The following is a 23,550-nucleotide window of genomic DNA, read 5'->3' on the forward strand; positions in this document are numbered from 1 at the left end:
AATAGCCATGACGAATCTATTGGGGCTCCCTTCATTCTTCTGTTTGACCTCTGCTCTGTTTTAGATAGAATGCTTACAAAAGAGCCCATCAGATTTATTGCACATATAACTTGAAATGGCAGTTTTTATTCCTTCGTTATATTTGAAATAAATAACGCGTTGCTGGTGTAGTCATCAACGGACGCTATATATATCATTAAGACACAAATAAAATTTTTTTAACCTTTAGTCGTCTGTGCTTGAAAAAGGAAAAGCGTATTCATAAAGTAGGGGATGATTAGCTGGTATTCTTGAATACCCTTTAGGGGGTGCGAAGGAGCATGTGCTTCTAAACAGCATAGTAGGCGTAAAATATTTGCGTTCGCGTGATAACTTTCGAGGTTTACTGGCTCCTTACAATTTCACGCGGTTTACAGCAGGGCAGTTGTGTATCGCCTATTGAACATTTGCGAAACCACTTTGTGCGTAAACGGTGGGAACGCACCCACAGTCAAAGGTAATATATTTGCCAGAACAGCATTTTTTTCAGTTTCAAACAGTTTTGACACACTTGAAATATCTATTAGCGTTTCACGGCGCACAATTGTGGATACAAGATTTTTCATGAAAGAGGATCACTATTTGGGATAACACACGTGCTCTTCTTCGGGTATAACAAAATAATAATAACAGGGGGAGGGCGACCGCATTCGGGTTGCCCTTCTGAAATTGGCTGCTCCTCCGAAAGAGCACATGAATTGATTGAAAAGTACGCATAGTAAAGAAATACGTGTTTAAACCACGCCACCAAACGTTACCTTATACAACTACACAATAAAAAAAGTCACTACCAGCCAGATTTTCGAGCACCACTGGTCCATTTGTTGAAAATCGATGACATGCAGTAGCTATGTGGCTAATGTGTAATTTTTATCGCTATCTAATATACACAATAATGTTGTCAACAGCAGTAGAGGCAAGCAGGAGTAGCCGTAATGCAGCTTTGAAACTTTTGCACAACGCCGGGTTGACTGTGCTTGCATTCACGTGGTGCCAAAACTGGTTCCTTCTGGCATGGAATGAAAGAGCGTGCTGTGATAAGTGCCTATGTTTTCCCACGTCTGTATAGAACAGCGAACATAAACAGGCATTTATTTGTAACCAGCGAAATGGGCAACATATCTGGCCCTTAGCGTCAGCCATGAGGAAGTAAAATAACATATAGGTTAATTTCCTACAGATATTTTTTCAGCATTCCAGTTTCCTCAGTCTCAACAACATGACACACGAAAATATGCCAACACTGCCGCCGCTATTTGCCACCACACGTTAATATGAATGTGGTGTCATGCGAAGCCTGTGTGACGTCACGCTGATAGCGCCGGTGTTCCACGACTATATAAGCGCTGTGAACCGGGCGCCCAGTGCTCTTTTGTACTCCGTATTCATGTAGTAATAAACCTTCTTACTGTTCTTCGTTCAAGGCCACTCTGGCTCTGCTCGTCCCTCGAGGCTACAACAGACTGGCGACGAAGATGGGATTCAAATTCCACTGGGCTACAAGACACCAATAGCGGCGGTTCCGAAGCGCTGGGAAGATACAGGCAGGATGGCGACGTTGGGAAGGTTCGATCAGTTCATCTAGGACGGTGACGAAGATTTTCAGTCCTACGTGGAGCGGTTTGACCACTTCCTGAAGACCTCCCAGGTGAACGACGACCTGAAGGTGTCAGTGTTCATAACCGCAATAGGAAAGAAGGCCTACAAAACTCTGAAAACGTTGCTGGAGCCAGAAAAGCCAGAAAGCAAAACGTACGCACAGTTAGTACAGACACTGAAAGAGCAGTACGTTCCCAAAACTTCCATAATTGCCGAGGGTTTCAAATTCAATCGTTGTTTTCAACAAGATGGGCAAGCGGTGACAGCCTTCGCTGTAGAGCTGAAGCGGTTGGCGACATCTTGTGATTTCTGAACGTTTCTGGACGACGCGCTGCGCGGCCGGTTTGTGGCAGGACTTTGTGACAAGGAAACCCAAGCAGAGCTGTTAAAGACAAGCAAGTTGGCTTTTAAAGAGGCCTGCGATATCGCTAGGAGTATCGAGTTGGCCCGGAAAGAAAGCCACGATTTTCAGCCCAAGTCGGCGCAAGGAATGGTCAGCACCCTTAACCGCAAAACAGATAGCGGGAAACGCCCATTACGCTGGAGAGAAGAAACTTTGGGGATTCCTGCTGGCACCAGGGAGGGCGGAACCACTGCACTGTTTCCGATGTGGCTCAGAGCAAGAAGCATCTATCTGCAAAATTCACAAGTACCGTTGTCTGGTGTGTAAACGGGTTGGATACTTGGTAAAGATGTGTAGGAACAGAGTATGGAGACGCTGCGAACGTGATAGGCGAGGAAAGTGACGCGGGTGAACATGTGGTGTACAATATATATTCCTGTGAGGGGCGCACCCGACTCTACGAAATTTGCCTGAAGCTAGATCAGAAAAGTGTGCGCATGCAGATTGACACAGGGGCGTCTGTGTCAGTTGTACCAGAGTCACTGTGCAAGAAATACTGGTCAGACCTATTGTATTATATATATTATAGATATTCGTAAGATAAATAATTTCGGTGTCATTTGTTGCAAGAGACGGCCAAGTCTCTGTGAAGGCGATCACATCCTAGTCAGCATCATCACGGGAGCTCGAAACGAAGTCACGCTTCGACATAAGACTTCGCGTGTTTGCAAATAAACTGATAAAGACGGTACGTTAGGAACTGGCTTTGTTGACAGAGAGCCCTCACATGTGTTTTGATGTTGCTATCTTTTTGACTCGACGACAGAGACAGCGATACCATGATACCATCATGGACGTATGTTGGTGGCCCAGTAGTGTTTTGTCAAAGAGAAGTTTAAATTGTTTATGCAGTGTTTTCGCAAATGCAAGCAGCTTCTTCCGTACCTGCCGTGTAGCCAGCTAAAAATATTCTCGATCTGAAAATGCCATTACCCTAAGTCTCAGTCCACAAGACAAAATGCGCTCTTTATCTTTGAAAAAAGTTAGCTTGGCGATGACAGGCCTACATTTGCCGGTGAAAAACCTACCAAGCGTGTGCACACGCTCAAATTCATCACCTTTTAATGTACTGCCCTGTTTTTCTTCACAAAATTTAATTACATGTTGTTCATACGCTGCCATATCTTCATTTAAATCACAATCTAGGCCAAACAAAACGAAGTTAGAATGCCACATCCTGTTTTCGTGTCATTACAATAAGACGTAATAGCCGCCACTTGTGCGGACACCATGCCTAAAGCATCAGTGTTTGCCAGGGTTTCTCTGTCACATGGTGCTACTATAGAAATTTCTAGTGCCTCTAGCCCCGCAGTTAATCGCTTAATTTCTTTCAAAAACAAAAGGCTGCTTTTCAGGGCTACTTTAACTCGGTTGACAAGGCGGCTAGTTCATTTTCCAGCTTCTTCTTGGTGTTAAGGGCCTGCTAAAACGCATCACATTCTACCTTATTTGTGGGATCAGGATTCCATTGTACATGACCTGTGATCATTAGTAAAAGACCGAATGAAAATCGCAGACATGCCAGACGCGAAGCATTTCGCCTGTCGCATGAAAACACTCGGACAAGGTGGACACAACACCGCAAGCAGGCAGTAATTGCTACTCTTAACACAAGCTGCATGCTTCAAATAACTGACCTGCAAGAACATCATGCATGAGTATGCCATTCTCGGTGTGATGTCGGGCCCAAAATGGAAGACAGTAGGCGGCGCTTTATAATTACCGGCAATGCCTTGAGTCGCCTTGGAAGTGGATCCATGTTGACAGATGGGCCAGGTGCTTTTGTCCAGAAGCGACAATCAAAAGCAGAAACAATCCTTGGCATAAGCTTGTGGACAGGTGGTTCTGGATTGTACTCGAGGAAGGCAGACAGGATCACGCCAGTGATGGTAGCCTGCAAGAGCATTGTGCGTGAGTACGCCATTTTCGGTGCGATGTGGGGTCCTAACTAGAAGACGGGAGGTGGCACTTTTTAATTGCCGGCAGTCTCTTTAGTCGCCTTGGAAGTGCCTCCGTGTGGCCGGATGCGCCACGTGCTTTGGTCCAGAAGCGGCAACAGAGGACCTGAAACAATGCTTGGTGTAAGCTGTTTACTTACTCATGCGTTTGTACGCTACTGATTCTGAGTACCATTTAATAACTTATGTTTAAAAATGCTACTGGAAATATTTTGGAGCCGTGTATGACATTTATCTTTCCCTAAAAAACGAACTAAATTGTTTGTCAGTTTTTTTCACCACCCGAACTCTCCTGTTTCAAGAAACTCCCAAAATTTGAGCCTGGCAGGTGTATTTATTTGCAGATAATTTGTTTTCAAGAAATTTGACCGGTGGTTCAGAATACTCCTTTCATTGAGATGAAGGGGGTATTTGAAGGGTGCATCGCGTAGAAAGGTCAGTAAGTTGATTTTTCTTCACAAGTGTATCACCGGAAATACATATGTAATTATTCCTGATTGTGTACGTCTCCACTCAACTAGCAAAACTAGACACTCCCACAGTAGGTCACTTTCCCCAATTTTCGCAAGAACAAAATTGTATCAACACAGCTTTTTTCCTAGAACTGTGTCCGATTGGAATGCCTTACCCTCCACTGTTGTTGATGCCAATGACTTTGTACGCGAACTGGAAAACGTGCATTGTGTGCCGTCATTGTAATCAACGTTTCTTTTTCGTTTTCTTTTTCTTATTGTTCTTATTTTGCTTGTTCGCTGTGTTTGTGATGTTTTGTTTAATTATTTTGTGACCACCGTGTGATCATGCTGCATGGATCACACGGTGGTCTGCATTATTGCTAAATAAAAATAAATAAAATAAGAGTGCTCATGTTTATATTGCACAATTTAGGTGATGTCAGAAGGTTTATACTTATTTTTGTTGTAAATGTGAGCCTTCGTTTTTACACTGCTCCTAATGTAGTATCTGGTAATAAAAAAGCATATTTTTCCCATGTAAGCTGCTCGAAATATATATTTTAGTGCTCCAATAGCAATATTTTGCTGCTCCAACAATTGCTCCGAATTGTATTTCGGCTGTTCCACTCCAGATCTTGTAAAACAGTAGCTTTCATAGACACTGTGTGCAAGAGGCTAACAAGTTTGATTGTCGGACATTCTTTTCGCATTTCCTCTGATGCCCCCGTAATCTAACATGCACCTACCAGTCTGATGAATATAACTGTTGGCATATGACAAAGAAATCTCGTACACTACTCTTGTAATACAAGGATTGATGGAGCTTCGGTGTTTCTCACTACATTTACCTTTATTTTTGGTTTCGCCTTTGGCCCCGAGCTTAACAAGCGTGAAAATGCCGCCCAGCTTCTTGAGAGCCGTAGAAACCACTGCCACATTATATCTGCATGCCGCAATTTTATTTGTGCGCCATGTTGTGAATGTAGGGCAGCAGGCGGAAGCGGCTTCCATGATCTTTTTCATAGACTTCTCATTTGCTGAAGCGTCTGATCAATCTCGCTGCGTTCTCGCAGGATCTAGTGACCGCATATTCTGGAAACCCTACTGTTGTGAACCTCTGGGTGTGAACATAAACAGTGCTTTATACCTTGTGCACACATGACTTGCACATAGCTCGCTGTGCCAAGGATGCAGCCAATCCATTTTTGATCACTTTGGAATAAGCTGATGTGTAAGACGAAAGAGGCTTTCGCAACCTGGGCCTGTACTGCCAACACACATGCTTTGGGTAGGGGTGAGACAGCTGCGCATGTTGTGCATTTTTGACACATTTCCGTTTTGTTGCGCCAAGCAGCTTCAAAAGCACAAAAAAATTACACCGAGCTGCTCCGAAACAGCCCCGAAAGCTTGAAATTTGATGCCAACATGAGCTTCAGCGAGGAAAAAGGGCGAGTTTGAATAATAAGATGCACCCAATTGTGTTTTTTCTCACCCTCTACCTTTTTTGTGACAAAGGCACCCATGTTTCTGCCTTAGCTTTTAAGTTGTTGCAAATATGCATCGCCCCACAAAATAGTGTTGCCGTGCATCGAGCATGCTGCTTCTTCTGTTTATTTTTTTTACTTGCACCTTTCTGGTGACAGAAACTCCCATGGTGACACCATAATCTTTAAACTTTTGCAAATATGCGTGACCTTACTAAAATGCACTGCTGTACATCGAACGTGCTGCTTCTACTAGCTAGGCTGCGTGTTCTGGTGCCACTGTCGACTAGTGAAAATCACCGAGTCGGGTGGCAAGCGGAGCGGGGTTGACTCTCCGGTTCTCTGTTGTAAGTAGCGCGTTTCTCCGGTCACTGTGCCTTTCATGTCGACGCTGCTGTGTGCGACCACCTACGAGTACGTGTTTGTTATGAGCGAGTAATCGCAAATGTGTAGTCATTTCCCTGCATCCGACGTGTCTCCCAGATGCTCTGGCAGGTGCACATGGGTTGTCAAGATGGGTTCCATGAGCGGCAGAACGTGGGCAACTCACTCCCAGTTTACACCCATTAGCTACTAATTCATTTGGATATGCGAGTTCTCATTGCATTTTGCTATAAAACTTGGCATCATATCCACGGGGTGAATGATGGAGAGCGTGGCTAAGCGTCCATCCAACTGTTCGTTCTTGTTTCCGTCCATCCTTGCGTCCGTCTGTGTGACCGTCCGTGCGTTCATGCGCCCGTCCGTGCGTGCGTTTGTTCGTGCGTCCATACGTCAGTCCGTGCATCCATCTGCGCATACATCCATGCGTCTGCCCGTGCATCTACCTGTCTGTCTGTCCATCTGTCCATATAGTGAACGCTCCAAGTACCACCATCTCGCATCTTTTCATCATATAATCCGCATATAGAAGTACCGCCACCCAGCAGACATTCCAAGAAGTAAACGAGAAGTGGCACACGCACACTTTCTTACGGCCTGCGCTTTGTGTCTACTTCCCACCTTCCACTGTATTCATGGCACTGCGGTCCAACCCTCGCTGAACCTTTCTAAAATTAAGAAGGTTACAACCAGCGAGTTTAAACGGCAACCTTTTCTTGTCAGATAGTGCTCAAAGTGCGTTTTCTGATACAGTTCTTTTAGTAAGCATCAAATTCAAAACCAAAGTTATTGAAGAATAAGGCACCAATAGTGGTCTCTGTAAGGTATTTTTTCAGAAATAACTATCCTTTAAATCGTGAACAACATGGGCTGGTTTTCTCCTCAATTGTGAAGGCAACTGCACCCCCAATACGTTTACTGTATGCTGACATCTGGTACTAGCGTCAAGACTGGTTATACACTACTACGGCGAGGATGAACGGGCGCCACTATAAGCAGCTTCGCCCTAAAAAAGCCATCGCACGTGAGTCCGCACATCGTGTCTGAAAGTAGAGAGAAGCACTTTGCTACATGCAAAGCTTTGGTGACAAAACGCGTGTTCAAACCTTTGTAAAGGATAATAATTGGCCCTGCGGCGCTTTCTTCGTGACTCATTATGCGTCGGAAATTACTTGGCAGAGTTTTGATGAATGGCGACTTGTGACAGCTTGGTTTTGTAATCTAAACTCGCAACAAGCACTCAAAGACACGTCGCTGCAGGCGCGCCAACGCTGGGCTACATGAGCATTACGCTTATCTCGATCAGTGTTTTGGTCAGTGGCAGGGTGACTTTGTTTTCTTTCTTTTCTTCTTTTTTTGAAATAAAACCTGACTTTATTTGTTCAGCAGTTTGTTTGCGTGGACACATAATTTTTTACCTGCGCTGCGCGAGCACTTTACGCGAGGCACAGAACGGCACGGGCAGCAACCGCAAGTCAATGTGTTATTGGGAGTTCTGAATCGACGATGATGACCTATAGATGGTAAAAAATTATAGAACTGGCCAAATTTTGCTGTAATAATAACGCGTGGTTGCTTGTGTGGAGAGGCCTTAACAGTATCGTTTGCTTATCTCTTATTGCCATACGCACGCTCTTTACAAAACAGTCAACGCGACAAGGTTTCTTGGCTCTCGCGCTGCACTCTTGAAGGTGGTCATGCATGAGGTGGCCGCGAATGGCAGTGCAGAGTGCTTTTCTTGTCTGTTAAAATCTCTTGACGCTATCATGCCAGGCTTTTCTTTAAGCGAACGACCACTGTTACGTCACTGAGGTTCTTGTGCAATCACAATTTTTGAATTTCTTTTTGAGTGTGAGGCGTTTTTTTATGTTTTCGCGGAACATAGCTTTCAACAAAACCTTTTTTTAAATACTATTTCACATGTTACGAGGACTAGATAGGTTACATGGCATGTAACAAGGTAGGGCCGTTCATACGTAGCGATAATCTGTTTAAAACTTCCTTCAAAATCTGTTTCAGTGTTAGTGTATTACAAGCCAATTAAAGTATGCACTGGTGCACCCAGTTTGCTGAAAATTGCTATTTTTAGCCTCTCAGAAAAACATATAGATGATACTGCGTGGCTCCAAAAGTTGCTTTCATTTAGTTACAGCCGTCTCACCCCTGTTTGAGTAAAACGTGAACCTTAGGTAAAAACACTGAAGGTTTAATTCCTGCGGCAGTTTTGTCCTAAAGTGAAGTACCCTTCTGTTCGCTTTAAAGGGACACTACAGAGGAAAGTGATATTTTGAATAATAGTAACTTTATTTTAACAATTCCTTTATTCGTTTATTGCTGAAATTTTAGCAATTCGTTTATTCGGGACCTCGGGACCCTCGGTCCCGAGGGACATTACATTAAGAGTGGGCAAAAAACATGACTGATGAAACAAAAAAGAGAAAGAAAGCAGCATTACAATAACAACAATAAGAAAAAAAACAGCAGTAGATCATAACATGAAAGATAAATTATGGGTTTTTACGGCGCTTATAAATTGATCAAGCTGAGACGACATGGCGATGTCGCTGGGAAGGTTATGACCGGGAAGGTCTTGCGCTGTCGGAAGAAAAAGATTACTTTTTGAAGGTCGTTGGTTTTGGGCGTACGTCATATACTACATTGTGGTAAAACTGTCGCGATGTCCCTTATGCAGGTGTGATGAATGTACCACCTGGTGGCAAGAAATGAAAAAAAAAGTATGATACAACGACTCGCGTGAAATTTCACGGCGAGAGGCAAGGTGAAGATTAAGCTGATATTTAAGTATGACACTCTTAAGTTATTTGATTAATTCGAGTTAATGAATCAGGAAGCACGGTTCTAGATTCATTCGAGCATAGTGGAAAGGTTAGCTTGATGAGGATCAAAAATGGCCTTAGCATACTCCAGTTAAGGCCTGACGAGTGCTTCATAAAGTATTAGTTTAGTAGCAGCAGGTGCTGAGGCAAGGCTACAACGAAGGTATCAAAGTACTCGATTAGATCAGTTAGTAATTCTAATGATGTGTAAAGTTCATGTTAGATCACATGAGACAGAACACCTAGGTATTCGGTAGTGTTGGTAGCGGCTACAGGGTTGTTGTGTAGAGTCTAAGTGTTGGCGATGTAGTCTTTACATCGATGAAAACTCATTAAGAAAGTTTTGGTACTATTTAGGGATATTAACCAATCGTCACACCATTGCTATATATTCTGAAAATCTGACTGTGAAACAAAAAAATGTGAGGAATATTTACAGGGTGATACAACACGCAATCTTCGGCGAATAGTCCAATAGTAGAGGTGATGTTACGTGGCCATTCGTTAATGCAACTCGAAAAGAAGAGGGGGCCTAGTTCAGTACCTTGTGAAACGCCAGAGTGGACGAGAGAAAGAGGAGATATGCAAAAGTTAGCAACAACCAACTGATGGTGATGGGTTGAAAGTTCGCGAATCCAGTTCAGCACTAAATCAAAAAAACACCTCTCTTACCGCGACATGATGCTTGGCCATGGAGAAAACATGCAAGGAGAAAATTCGGGCGGAGATTCCACTCGATTCCCACGCCAAACACAGTGACGTACTGGGTCCTACATTGCTTCTACTCAAAAAAAAAATGTTTGGAAAATTTCATCCAGCCAGTGGCGTGAAAACACGAAAAGCACATTTTGAAATTTGCTAGGTGATGTGCAAACGCAAGGCTGCAACATCTGCGCCAAAAGCGCCAATTTGATAGCTGCGCAAAACCATGCAATTTGCCAAAATTGTGCCACGCTGCGACAAAACGCCCGGCCAGCCTCAAAATTTTCTTCATTGTCTAATTTGAGCGACAAATGGAGCCCACTTGAGCCACCTCTACGTTGCGTCATCAATCAATCTATGCGGGCAGAACCCAACCCTAAACCGCAGTGTAAGATAGCTGCTCATTAGGCCAATACACTCCCGAAGCGTGATCGACAGGATAAAGTAACAACGCCGCGTGCTCGTCGGTCCACTGACTGCAGCAGATATTTGCCGGCGAGACGACGCAAATTCAACACAAAACTGTGTCGCTATAGCCAGCAACACTTCGTGGGAAGTATGGAGTTCCTAGTCAGCAAGTGCGGTCATGGCATATAAAGAACCATTAGGAACTTAAGCTGGAAGTGTATGAACTCTCAGCATGACGAGTTTGTACGCTTCCAGCTTCACTTCATGCCATGGCCCGATCAGTTGCCATAACAACGCTACACGTGATAGATATACGGCGCTGTTGCCAGGCCAACAGGCGTGTGCCGTTCTTATATTATCTGCTTAAATGCGCCTTGCAAGCAAGCCGAAAACTTGCGCCCTAAACCTAACCCCTTCAAAAAGTAAAAAAAAATGAAGGGGGGGGGGTTTCTGGTTCAAAATTTCTTGGTCTTGTTCTAAGCCGTGCAAGAACACTGTTTAGGCCCCCTTCACCACTGTACAGAAATGGCCTGCGAAAAAGCGTGCGAAAAAGGGGCCTATAGTAGTAGTATCTGGACACTACACCGTTTGTTTATAGAGTGATGCATGTATCGCCACTTAATTGTGAGTAGGTAATGCTCGCTGGCGTCTAAAAAAGTTACTCGCAAAATGATTTTGAATACAGTATGACAACGCGGCAGCTGCAAGAAGTCAGTTTCTTTTTTTTCTCCAAATTTACGAATCTCATGGTCAACATCTTGAGGCATCCACATTTCAATTCTCAGACTATGTAAATATTTTGACAGGCGTGGTGACTTCTAATGTGGAACTCATCGTTGTTTGCTGAGTGGTGTTAATAAAGAAAGTACTACTTTTGTTGAAATAGCAGTGCTCATATCCCCTGTGCATTATTTAGGGAGTGCTGAGTGGCTTGCCCATATATTTTTTTTCTAAATCTGAGCCTTCTTTCAGAAGCTGCTGAAAATGTGGTCTTTTGTGATAAAAAAGTAATGTCTTTTCTCTTGTAACGTGCTCCGAATTCGAGTTTTAGTGCTCCAAAAGTTACAATTTGCTGCTCCGAAAATCGATCCAAATTCTATTTTGACTGTTGCACCCCTGCCAAATGTTTCAGCACAAAATTTAGCATTGAAACTTTGACATTGATAATTACCCGCTAATAATGAACTTATGACAGTGAATTGCAGCTTAACAGTTCTCACACCACAGTTTGTGAATCTAAATTAAGGAGTTGTTTCTCTTTATTGTGCCAAGTATATTTACCTTCGGCCAGTCTGGAGGCGCACTCTCGCTTTCTTTACTGCTCCCTTCCTTTAGGCGGCGATGGCGTAGTGGTTAGAGCATCCGCCTCGCATGCTAGAGGTCCGTGGTTCGAATCCCGGAGTCGCTCAATTCTCAACCGGATAAAAAAAATCCGCTTGGTGATGGAACTATATTAAGAGGCCTGGTGTGTGGCCTCATAGAGACCACCACCAATAACGCACTCCCTCACCAAAGAAGGATTGGCAACCCTGGTGCAGTGTCTGGCCACTACCTCCCACATGAACACCTCAATTACCTGACGGCCTTTAGTCCCCAGCGGCTGCAAATCAACTGACCACGGCGGCGGGCAGATCTGAAACGCAGCAGAGGGTGCTAAGAATCTCTCGATCCGGACAGGCCGCCATTGGAACCTGAACTTGGCAACGTTTAACGCTGGAACCTTATCGAGTGAGGCAAAGCTAGCTGTGCTATTCGAGGAGCTAGAGGATGTTAAACGGGATAAATTAGGGCTCATTGAGGTTAGAAGGACAGATGAAAACTATACAGTGCTACAGAAAGGGCATGTCCTTGGCTTTGCTATCGGGGCTTGACTGAAAGAAGAGAACTGTGAGTGGGGTTTTTTATTCACAGAAACATAGCTGGCGACATTGAGGAATACTATAGCAAAAATGAAAGGGTGGTAGGTATCTGTAATTAAACCCAATAAGAGATACAAGATGAAGTTGGTACGTGCTCACGCGCCTACACACAGACATGGTGACGCGTCAGATGATAGCTTCTATGAATACGTAGAATAGGCAATGAGTAAGCGAAAAACACAGTATAATATACTAATGGGAACCTTCAATGCAAAAGTAGGGAAGAAGAAGGCCGGAGACCAGGCAGTAGGAGATTATGGCATCGGCACTAAAAATGCCATGGGGGAGCTACTAGTAAAATTCGCAGAACACATCTGTTTACGAATTTTGAATACATTCTACCAAAAACGAGGGAACCATAAGTGAACATGGAGAATCCCTAATGGCGAACATAAGAACAAGATTAACTTTATACTGCGTGCACACCCAGGCATCGTGCAGGATGTGGAAGTGCTTGGCAAGGTACGACGCTGCGACCATAGAATCGGACGGTCTAAAATTCACCTAGACTTGAAGAAGGAACGACAGAAACTGATACGCAAGAAGCCTATCAATGAGCTAGCACTGAAATGGAAAGTGCAGGAATTCAGAGTCTCGCTTAAGAACAGGTATTCGGCTCTTATCGAGAAAACCACCTTAGCGTATACGCAACGAATGATCATCTGACGAGTATCATTACGGAGTGTGCAGTTGAAGTTGGAGGTATGGTACTTAGACAGGACACTGGCAAGCATTACGGAGTGTGCAGTGGAAGTTGGAGGTATGTTACTTAGACAGGACCCTGGCAAGCTATCCCAGGAAACAAAGAATCTCATTAAGAAGCGTCAAAGCATAAAAGCCTCAAGTACAACAGACAAAATAGAGTTGGTAGAGCTTTCGAAGTTGATAATAGGTGTAAGATATCGGATGTAAGAAGGTATAACATAGAGAGAACTTAGCACGCTCTGAAGAACGGAGGAGGCGTCAAAGCTGTGAAGAGAAAACTTTAGATAGTCAAAAATCGGATGTATGTACTGAGAGACAAGGAAGGCAAAACAGCTACCACTATGAAAGGGTAGTTAAAATAGCGGAGAAGTTTCGCAGAGATTTGTACAGTAGCCGGGACAACGACGATTTTGTTATCACAACTAGCAGTAACCCATCTGACACCCCGCTAGTTGTAGCAGAAGAAGTCAGAAAAGTTTTGGAAAACATGCAAAGAGGCAGAGCTTCTGGAGAGGATCAGACAACATAAGATCTGCTGAAACATGGACGACAAATTGTGTTAAAAAACTAGCCACCCTGTTGACGACGTGTCTCCCGACAGGAAGAGTACAAGAATCTTGGAAGTATGCTAACATCATCTTAATACGCAGAAAGTAGAAGACAAGGACTTGAAAAATTACAGGTTGATCAGCTTGCTCTCCTTTATATACAAGCTATTCACAAAGGTAAAACTAACAGAATTAGGACAACACTAGAATTCAATCAACCAAAGGAACAAGCAGCATTTCGGGCAGGCTATACTCAGAAACAGACCACATTCATAATATAAATCAGCTAATAAAAATGTTCGGAATACTGCCAGTACCAACGCAATAGAATTATGATAGGAAGCATATTTTTTATTCTGAACGCATGTAGCATGGTGCACTGCGTTCTGAAGGCACAGCCACATGATTCCTCACAAAACCGACAGAAGCCATGACGGAAAACTTAATTTGTCTTTTTTTCAGAAAAGCAGTTTTGGAATTGTTTATTCGAATATGCATGCCGGCAGCCATTGCCCTTAAAATGATCAATTTTGCGCGTTTTTGCTACATTTATTAGGTACAATTCGTGCCTGTTGAAATAAATACTTCAAAAAGGTTAAAGCCAAAACATTATAGGCATGGCTAATTTTTTCCACAAGAAGGCGCGAATAGCAATTGCAATAGCAGGAGTAAAAAAATAAATTAAAATGATTGTCAATAAAAAGTAATAAATGTTCAAGAATAAAAAACAAAATTTAAAAACATCGAACATAATGCTCTGGTAGAGTTTCAGAAATTCGTTGTAGTGCAGATAAAAAAACACCCCTAAGCCGAACCAAACAACTCTGACTCCTTGCAAGCATACAATGTTCAAAGCCCACGCAAGGCCAGACACAATCTTCGGTGCAGATGCAAAGGTGTGAAGAATTTCATATGAAACAAGGCACGCCACAGACAAAGGGGAAAAATAAAATTTTGGAGAATAAGAAAGTGTTCTCATTAGTGCTAATATATTTTAATTGCGCCTAAAGAAAAAAACTCTGGTGGCAAACCTCTGTCGTTATGATTTTAGCTGAAGTAACGACATTGTTTCCTACATGAAATGCTTTTGTGTGGGCTTGTAAACAAAGCCAGACGGCATGCTGTTGTGATACGTTAACATTTATATGTAATAGAACTAGAAGAATCTGGCGAGACGTTTGAGAAAATAATATGTCAAGTTGTGTGGCGCACGGGTCAGTGATGGCCAAAGAGCGCCAGGTCACGGTATAGGATGTGGACAATGATGATGCCTGGTGGCTGTATAAGGGCATAAGATAATGCGCACTAAAGGTGCATAAAATAGCAGAAATAAAATATTGAGCAAATTGAAGTGCGCGGGATGGACTAGAATAAAACGTCAACATGAACACAGTGCACCTGAAAAGCTGTCATTTTACACAGCACTACTACCTCACAGGAACTCTTGCGCGCAAGGATCTGGAGAATAGCGCGTGAGCACATATGTCACAGCAGCATCTTTTTGAAGAAGTTGTGCTATGGGTCGAAAGTCCAAATAGTGTTCAATGTGCGGGACTCTTTAAAAAGTTTAAGACAGGATAATCATAAAAGCAACTTGAAACATTGTTGGATGAAGTGGGATCTGCGCACGGTAGCGTTTAAAGAAATACTTTCGCCTGAGGTTTTCCAATCATGCACGCGAAGTCCGGTAAGTGTCTCTCAATGCATACGGAACGTCGGAGGTTCGCTGCCATTTAAAGGTGACTGTGAGTGCCGTATGTCCGATTTTCCGCCTTTAAAATAAAACCGCATTTAGTCTTGACCTTACGGTTGGGGGCGCATACCCTGGATTAGGCCTAATCAGATAAAGCTTATTGTTAGACTGAGCGTCCCACAGATGTTGCCAGTACATCCGTAGTCTCTTACGTGTATAAGGTTTCAAATAAGAAAAGTGACTGGCATTGAGTGGTTTTCAGCTTTTGTATTGACGGAGGTGGCAAGCCGGTCTGCCAGCACATTGCCTTCATTGTCATGGTGCCGTGGTACCCAGCATATTACTACCTGTTGATTCGAAGCATAAGCAGTGCACAGAAGTGCGTAAAGTGAGTGAAGCAGAGGGTTTTTGCGCTTAAGTGATTTTAATGCTTTTACGATACTCGGAGAGCCTGTGTAGATAACTGATGAATATATCATTGCATCTTTGATATGCTTAACAGCAGATAGTATGGTGTAGGCCTTTTGCTGTAAATATGCATGTGTTTGGATGCAGCGTGCTAGCAGAGTTTCAAAACGAGCGCATAACTACTGCACAAGATTCGCCGACATGCGTCTTCGATGCATCCGTAAAAGATTCTTTGCCCGAGTATTTGTGCTATAGTTCTAAAAAGGTGACGCAGATATGCGCACCAAGGGAATGCTTTGTAACATCAACAAAAGAGACGTCACAGTCAATAGCCAGTGCCGTGACGGTAGTTTTTTTTCAGGAGCCAAAAGTTGATGTTTAAATAAGGGAACAGCCATTTCACCAGCCAGTTTTCTTACCTGAAGTGAGAAAGGCTTTCTCACTGCCGTACGGTTTTGGAACAATGAAAAGCTAGATAGATCGTTTATTTCAGAATGCGCAGGATGTTCATTATTTTTGTTTACTTTTAGAAAATGGACGAAGGATAGTGCCGTACGGTCTTGGAACAATGAAAAGCTATATAGATCGTTTATTTCAGAATGTGCAGGATGTTCATTATTTTTGTTTACTTTTAGAAAATGGACGAAGGATAGTGCCGTACGGTTTTGGAACAATGAAAAGCTAGATAGGTTGTTTATTTCAGAATGTGCAGGATGTTCATTATTTTTGTTTACTTTTAGAAAATGGACGAAAGATAAGTACGATGTTTGTAAGTGTAGTGACCACTTGTTTTGTTTAACATAAAGTCTTTCCACAGGGCTCGTTCTAAAGGCTGCTGTGGAAAGGCGGATACCAAGGTGGTGGACAGGATCCAACATATTTGAAGCGTTTGGTGCGGCAGACTGGTAGGCTGGAGCCCCATAGTGCATGAGTGTTCGCATTAGGCTTTTGTATATTTTCAAAAGACATTTTCTGTCACTGTCTCATGCTGTGCATTAGAGTACTTTCAAAATGTTCATTTTGTCAGACACTTGTTTTTAAGGTACTTGATTTGCAACATAGATGTGAGCTTTGCGTCGAAAATATTTCCTAAAATTTATGCTCTGTTTTGACAGGCAGAGGTTAACCCTTAATACTAATGTCCGGATCAGGGTGCAGACCTCTCTTTCTTGAAAAAAAAATATGCATGTACTTTTTTGAAGGTTCTGTCTGAACCTATTCTCTTCTGCCCAGTTGGCAGTTTTGTGAAGTCCAAGCAGTACCTGGCGGTCACAACTTGTCAGGGAGCAGGATTTAAACCCTTTCTGTACGTCATCTGCATAAGTTGAGGGCAATATATTGTGTAGAATGCACAAACGTAAAGAGTTCATTTTTACAATAAAGAGAGTACAACTGAGCACTCCACCTTGTGGTACTCTGTTTTCCTGCACAAATTCTCTTGATAAGGCTTTGCCGATGCAAACACGGAATGTGCGATTTGACAGGTAACTTTCAATCACCCTTTGCATGTTTCCACGTATACCCAAACGTGAAAGGCCTCTAAATATTCTGAACCATCATGTGGTGTCGTAAGCCTTTTCCATGTCAAGAAAAACGACAAAATAGAGTTGTTTATGGACATGGGCTTCACGTAAATATGTCTCAAGGCTGCTCCGCCAAATGATCTCGGGCATCCCAGCGAGAGTTGCCCCATAGGTAGCTGTGGCCATTTGAATCGCCAAGAACCACATATGGTTCTGGTAATTCAGCCATAAGCGATCGGAGTTTATGTTTGTAGAGTGGATGATGAGGGGGTATGTAAAGAAAACAGACGGGTATTAGTTGATTTATTAGTAAAGCTCTAATAGCAACTGCTTCAAGACGCATTTGAAGATGCAGATGTTGACAGGAGACGCTTTTATCTACTATAATTGGTACACCAACAGGTGATGCTAGTGCGTCATTTTGGTCTTCACGATACACAGCAAACTGTCGAAGAAAGTTTGTGTTGCTAGAATTCAAGTGCGTTTCCTGGACCCAGAGCACTTGAAGATTGTGCTTGTGAAAAAGTTCCTCAATTTCATCAATATTTTTATACAGGCCTCTTACATTCCACTGAATGAGTAGTGTAGTCATGTCAAAAATAAAGATGTGGCTGTGTGCACATGGGAGAGTTGTCTTTTTGTGTCGGAAGAAATGACGCAACAGCATCATGCCGGTCCTTTCAAAATACAACAAATAGGCGCAGAAAGTTCATGTTTTGGTATCTTAAATGTGTTTTTTGTACACACAGCACTTTTGGTGAATATTCGTGTAAAAGTTCTTGGATATCATGGAGGTTTCTGAGCTGTCTTCTGACGTTCCGTTGTAGAATATCTGTCTTCATGTTGTGTGTAAAGTAGTGCTGTGTGTGTGCTAGAAGGAATTTTACTTCAAGTCAGGGTGCCGTTGTCAGGCCCCGGGACAGGAGTTTTCACATTTCTTGCGCGCTCTGTTGAGCTGTGCCTACCCTTCGAAGTCTGGACGCCGTTGGGCTAACCGCTGTGTGTATTGCCTCGGTAGAGGCGCTAGATATCCGCTCACGGTTTTCGCGCGCTGTTGGTTGTACTTTGAGGCTTTCTGTTGCAACAGGAGGCCCTGGGGCTGCAAGTCCCGAGGCCTGAATGCCCTTTCTTGGTGGAGCAGCACTGGGTGCTGCTTCTGATGAGGGGGCAGATGGCACTACCACCTGCACTTTGTGTGTGGTACGTGCGGGTGCGGCGAACCGTTGTAGCACTGTCGTCGTGCGTGCCACGTCCACGAACAAAGAACCCTGCACAAAAGTGTGATGTTTCCATGCCTCCCTAATTGAAAAGTTTTCGGTTACTTTAAGTGTTACTATTGCTTTTTCTTTCTTCCATGCTGGACATGTGTGAGATTAGGCTGGGTGCGCACCGTCGCAGTTTGAACACTTGGGAGTTTCATCGCAGCTGTCTGCAAAGTGGTCATGTCAACTGCACTTAGCACTGGTTTGGCGGCCACGGCAGCTCTGAGAGCTGTTACCGAAACGCTGGCCCTTGAAGCAGTGCCGGGGGTTGGAATATTTGGTCGGACGTTCAACTTCAAATACCTTGTTTCTACATATTCTGGAAGCGTGCTGATACGAAATGGGAAGATTAGGTGTTTTGTGAAGATTTTCTTACAATCGCACTTGGTTTTGATTCGTTGCACATTCATGACATGCTTTTCACTCCAGCCCTCGAGCAGTTCACTCTCTGACAAGTTCAGCAAGTCTGGGTCAGATAACAGTCCTGGCGAGCTGTTAAGAAAATGGTGTGGAGTGACTGGAAGAGGTGTGTTTTCGATCCAAGAAAGTTTAGACGGTTTCGAAAATTGTGCTTTGTTGTTCACTTCGAGGAGAAATTCGCCAGTCATTCTTGTCACCTTGTAACCCAAGCCTAGTGTTTCGGTAAGACATTTGCGTAGTACAAAGGGTAAGATTGTTCTTATCTTGTTGACTGTTTCGCAATGCATCACATGAAATCCGTGAAAAGTTTTTTGGGGCTTCATGAAAAAATACTTTCAGTCAACTTGGTGTGCCCCCTCTTTGAGTTAGGCCCCGCCGCGGTGGTCTAGTGGCTAAGGTAATCGGCTGCTGACCCGCAGGTCGCGGGTTGAAATCCCGGCTGTGGCGGCTGCATTTCCGATGGAGGCGGAAATGTCGTAGGCCCGTGTGCTCAGATTCGGGTGCACGTTAAAGAACCCCAGGTGGTCGAAATTTCCGGAGCCCTCCACTACGGCATCTCTCATAATCATATGGTGGTTTTGGGATGTTTAACCCCACATATCAATCAATCAATGAAATCATCTTTGAGTTAGGACAATCGTTAGGTTAAGGAAAGAAGGCAGAAGCCATGCAATAGGAGTACTTTCGGCAGCCTTACTAGCCACCCACCAAAGAACCCAACATGGGGATGCGACAGCTCTTGCGTTTATAGACCCTTTTCGAAAAAAGGGCGGCCCTAGCACCGTGGACGGAAACTACAATCTGCCGCCATTGTGAGGGCACCACAGCAGATGACACAGGCTGTGTGTTTCAGCGACGCTGATGCGCCTTTCTTGCAGCTCACGCAGACACCTCTTGCGTTTCTGCAGGACGTGGACTAAGTCGACAGGGAATGCTGATGGGAGTCTCTCGCAGGCCGTATTCACACATTTCCACACATAACAAGCCAAAATGCTCGTCCAACCCGTTGAAGGGTCCAACATGTTGCTCATTGTGCAGCGGAAGCAGCTCAGAAATCTTATCGGAGAGAACTACGGGCTCGTTCAAGCAAGGAAGCGGTGCGATTACAGCGGATGATACGGATAACGAGCCGCCAACACAAACATCACAGCACTCACGCATTTGACAGCTCGCTTTCCATGTCCTCATGATGACGCTAGCTATCCCACGCTCCTTTGCGAAGTGAAGCTGACGAAAAGCTCACTGTCCGGTGGCGTGTTTATAAAAAGGGTCTTGCACTGAAGAATGTCGTTACAAAATTGAGGAAACGAACCAGAATATTGACGGGTAAATACTTAGAAAACAGCAGGGGGCCAAACAAAAAGAATTATTGCTAAAGCAAAAGGCGAAGGAAGCTGAAATTGATATGTGGGGAATCGGCATGATTAAGAAGTCCGCACTAGAGATCTATCAAACTTTTAGGCATGAAATTGCCATGGAAAAGATCTATGATAATACTCGGGGTAGTTCTCTACTGTTAGAGGCGAGGACGAGAGTATTGCGAACCAAGACAGATCGGGCCAAATACGAAGTGGTAGACACGGTGTGCAGTGCGTCTGGAGAGGAGTAAGAAACTGCCGAACACTTCCTAATGTTCTGAAAAGGGCTTCACCCTATAGTTCAGGATGATGGCACAGAGTTTTTCAAAGCACAGGGGTTTAGGGACAGGGATGGTGAAATAAACTTTAAGTGGGTAGAATTAACCAGAAGGTGGTTATCTAACAGGTGGCTAAAGTCAAGGCACGAGTAAAAATAAACCCTTCATCGCAAAGTACCAGTCCTTAACCTCAATGTTTAAAGAAAAAAATTAATCTAGTTTTTGGTTCACTAAGTAGTATGGCTTGGTGGCGTTAGCCACCACCCGATCTAAAGGGTACAGCCATATCAATGCATCCATTCATCCCTCTATAGTAAGGCATGCCAACGCTAGCTGTACACAGCTACTATATTCTTATATATTGTTACGCGGAAGCGGCAACGTGTGAAGAGAGGAAGAGAACGTAGTTGTCTGTTTTTGAAGCAGCTTGGTGTCGGCGCGGCTAACCTTCGCCATTCATTCTTCAATAAATATGCCCCATCGTAACAGATTTGGTGAGACGTGCTGGGTACAATAACGGTGCCCCTGACAAACGGTGACTCATCGAGCGCTGAGGTGCACTACGCGGAGCCTCGCCGAAGCCGACGACTTGCTGGTCTGCCACCTGCGATGGCGTCTCACGACAACAATGACAACGAGCCACCTGCTTCCCGCATTCCGCGGCAGCCCTGCATCCAGCCTCCATCCTTCGCTGGACAAGCTACAGAAGATGTCGACCGAAGGCTCAGCTCCTAACAATGGGCGAGTCGGTTTAATGGCTGGGATGCCACCGCCCAGCTCAATAATGTTGAACTCTTTCTGAAAGGAACCGCATTTGTATAATTTGAAAACTATGAAGAAAGCCTGACGACGTGGCGGAAGTTGGTCAATGAAATGAAGTTGTGCTTCCGGGATCCGGCAGCGAAGAAGAAGCGTGCCAAGCAAACTCTTGTGAAACGAGTGCAAGTCCACGGGAAAACCTGCACGCCGTATATCGAAGAGGTGCTCAAGTTGTGCAAGGCAATGGACCCATAGATGACAGAAGAGAAGGTTGGTCATCTTCTAAAAGGGATCGTGGAGGAAGTTTACCAGTTCCTCATCGCAAAAGAAAGTTTGGAGCGTGTAAGCGACATTATCAAGCACTGCTGCACGTTTGAAGCGCTGAAAGCGCGGCGAATTACACCAAAGTTCGGCCGCCTGCCCAACATCACTAGTGTCGCCAGTGTCGACGTGCGTGTAACCCCATCGGATCTGGCGTCCATGATTCGCTAAGTAGTGCGTGAAGAGCTCGACTTACGCTAGGCGGGTCCTCGGCCGGCACCTCATGTGCGAGAAACCTTTCCCCCTTGCGATTTAAGCGCTACGACTAACAACTCCGCCTCTCTTGATGCCTAGAACTATACGCGTCGTCATCGTGGGCCAAGCTAAACTATGCGTCCGTACTATCCATTGGATGACGAATACGTGCGCAGACCACCTACCTGTTATCAAGCATTGCCCTTCTGCTGACCTCAGCGCACCCCGCAAACGTCCCACATGCTTTCACTGTGGCATCCGCGATCATGCCCCCCGATTCTGCCCCGATCGCCGTCACACGGCAGCACCGTTCTGTGGGCGACTACGCGCTTTCTAGGGGCGCAGCAATCAGCATTTTGACGAGACACTCTGGCCCTCAGACTCTGACAGCAGGCCAAACCATCGGGAGAATCACCGCAGTGACTCACCGGCGTCTGTGTGGAGCTTGACGCCATCATCTTCACGCTACCGAAGATTCCCATCTCTTCGACGACGTCCCACTTCGCCACCAGGAAACCAGGCGACGCAACCGATGAAGGTGATGTCGCCAGTCATCTTCAGCTACCCGCCGCTACGCCTCCACCAGTGACTATGCGTCATAACAAGATTTGTGTTTCTGTGGACAATGTTACGACGACAGCTTTAGTGGACACGGAAGCAAGCGTCTCCGTTATGAGCAAGGATTTCAAAACCCAATCAGGTCATAAGGTGATTTCAAATGGGATAATGCGAGCACATTTCATGCTTTGAGTGGAGAATAACTACGACCTCTTGGTGTGTGTACCGTGAACATCCATTTCTCTAATAACGTCTACCAAGCTGAATTCACAGTGCATGCTAAATCAACGCATATTGTGATTCTGGGTCTAGATTTCCTGCAACAGTGCCGTGCCACTCTTGGTTGCAGTACCGGTGAGCTTTTTGTTTCTCCTTTTGTTGCCGACCAACCTGCTGCTTGTTTGCACACCCTCGCTGTCTGTGAAGATTCTGTCGTACAGCCTCGTTTGTTATGAAGCGTTCATGTTACTGTCGCTAGTGCTGAAAACGATGTATTCGACGCTGTTGTTGAGCCATTGTCATCAATCGTCGCAAAGAAGAATGTGCTCGTGCCTCGCTGTATTGTCTCTGTGGCCTGTGGCACAAGCACATTGTGCGTGTCAAATTTGTCTAACCAGCCTGTTTTGCTTCCAAGTGGCATGCTACTTGCATCGTATGAAGCGAATACGAACCTTAATATCGACGCCGTAAGCAATCACGCTTGGAATGAATCCCGGGTGCATGAAAGTAGCCCTGGTGTCCCCGAAGACTCTTCGCCGTTTTGAAGATCATTAGCAACGCACTACCCTCTGAGAAGCGTCAAGCCCTCGTCAGCGTCCTTAGCAGGCATGCTTCATTGTTTGATTTCACCCAGGACGCAACCAAAGTTCGTGTTCCCCATACGCTGGCTCGCCACAGGATTGACACGAGGTCCACACATCCCGTAAGGCAGAAACCATACCGTGCATCTGTATCGGAACACAAGGTGATCGCCGAATAGGTGGAAGACATGCTGGTTGAGGGCGTCATCCAAGACTCTTCTAGCCCCTGGGCTGCATCGGCTATCCTCGTGAAGAAAAAAACGTGTCCTGGAGGTTTTGCGTCGACTACCGACGTCTAAGTTCGGTGACGAAACAAGATATGTATCTGCTTCCCCGAGAAGACGACGTTATCAACTGTCTTCGTTCGGCATCTTACTTCTCATCTGTGGACCTCTGATCGGGCTATTCATTGGCAGGTATCTATGCATTCCGCCGACAAAGAAAAAACCACTTTTGCCACGCCAGATGGCTTGTTTCGATTCAATGTCATGCCATTCGGTTTGTGCAAGGCCTCTGTGACATTCGAAAGGTTTATGA

The 23,550-nt window shown here is 44.6% G+C and overlaps 1 pseudogene; it reads left to right on the forward strand.

Moving 5' to 3' along the window:
- The first annotated feature begins 1,588 nt into the window (after positions 1 to 1,588).
- LOC142789332 (uncharacterized) overlaps positions 1,589 to 23,550 on the forward strand; it is a 57,774-nt pseudogene continuing 35,812 nt past the window's right edge.

The sequence above is a fragment of the Rhipicephalus microplus genome, chromosome 2, assembly GCF_043290135.1.
Source record: "Rhipicephalus microplus isolate Deutch F79 chromosome 2, USDA_Rmic, whole genome shotgun sequence".
Lineage (NCBI taxonomy): Eukaryota > Metazoa > Arthropoda > Arachnida > Ixodida > Ixodidae > Rhipicephalus > Rhipicephalus microplus.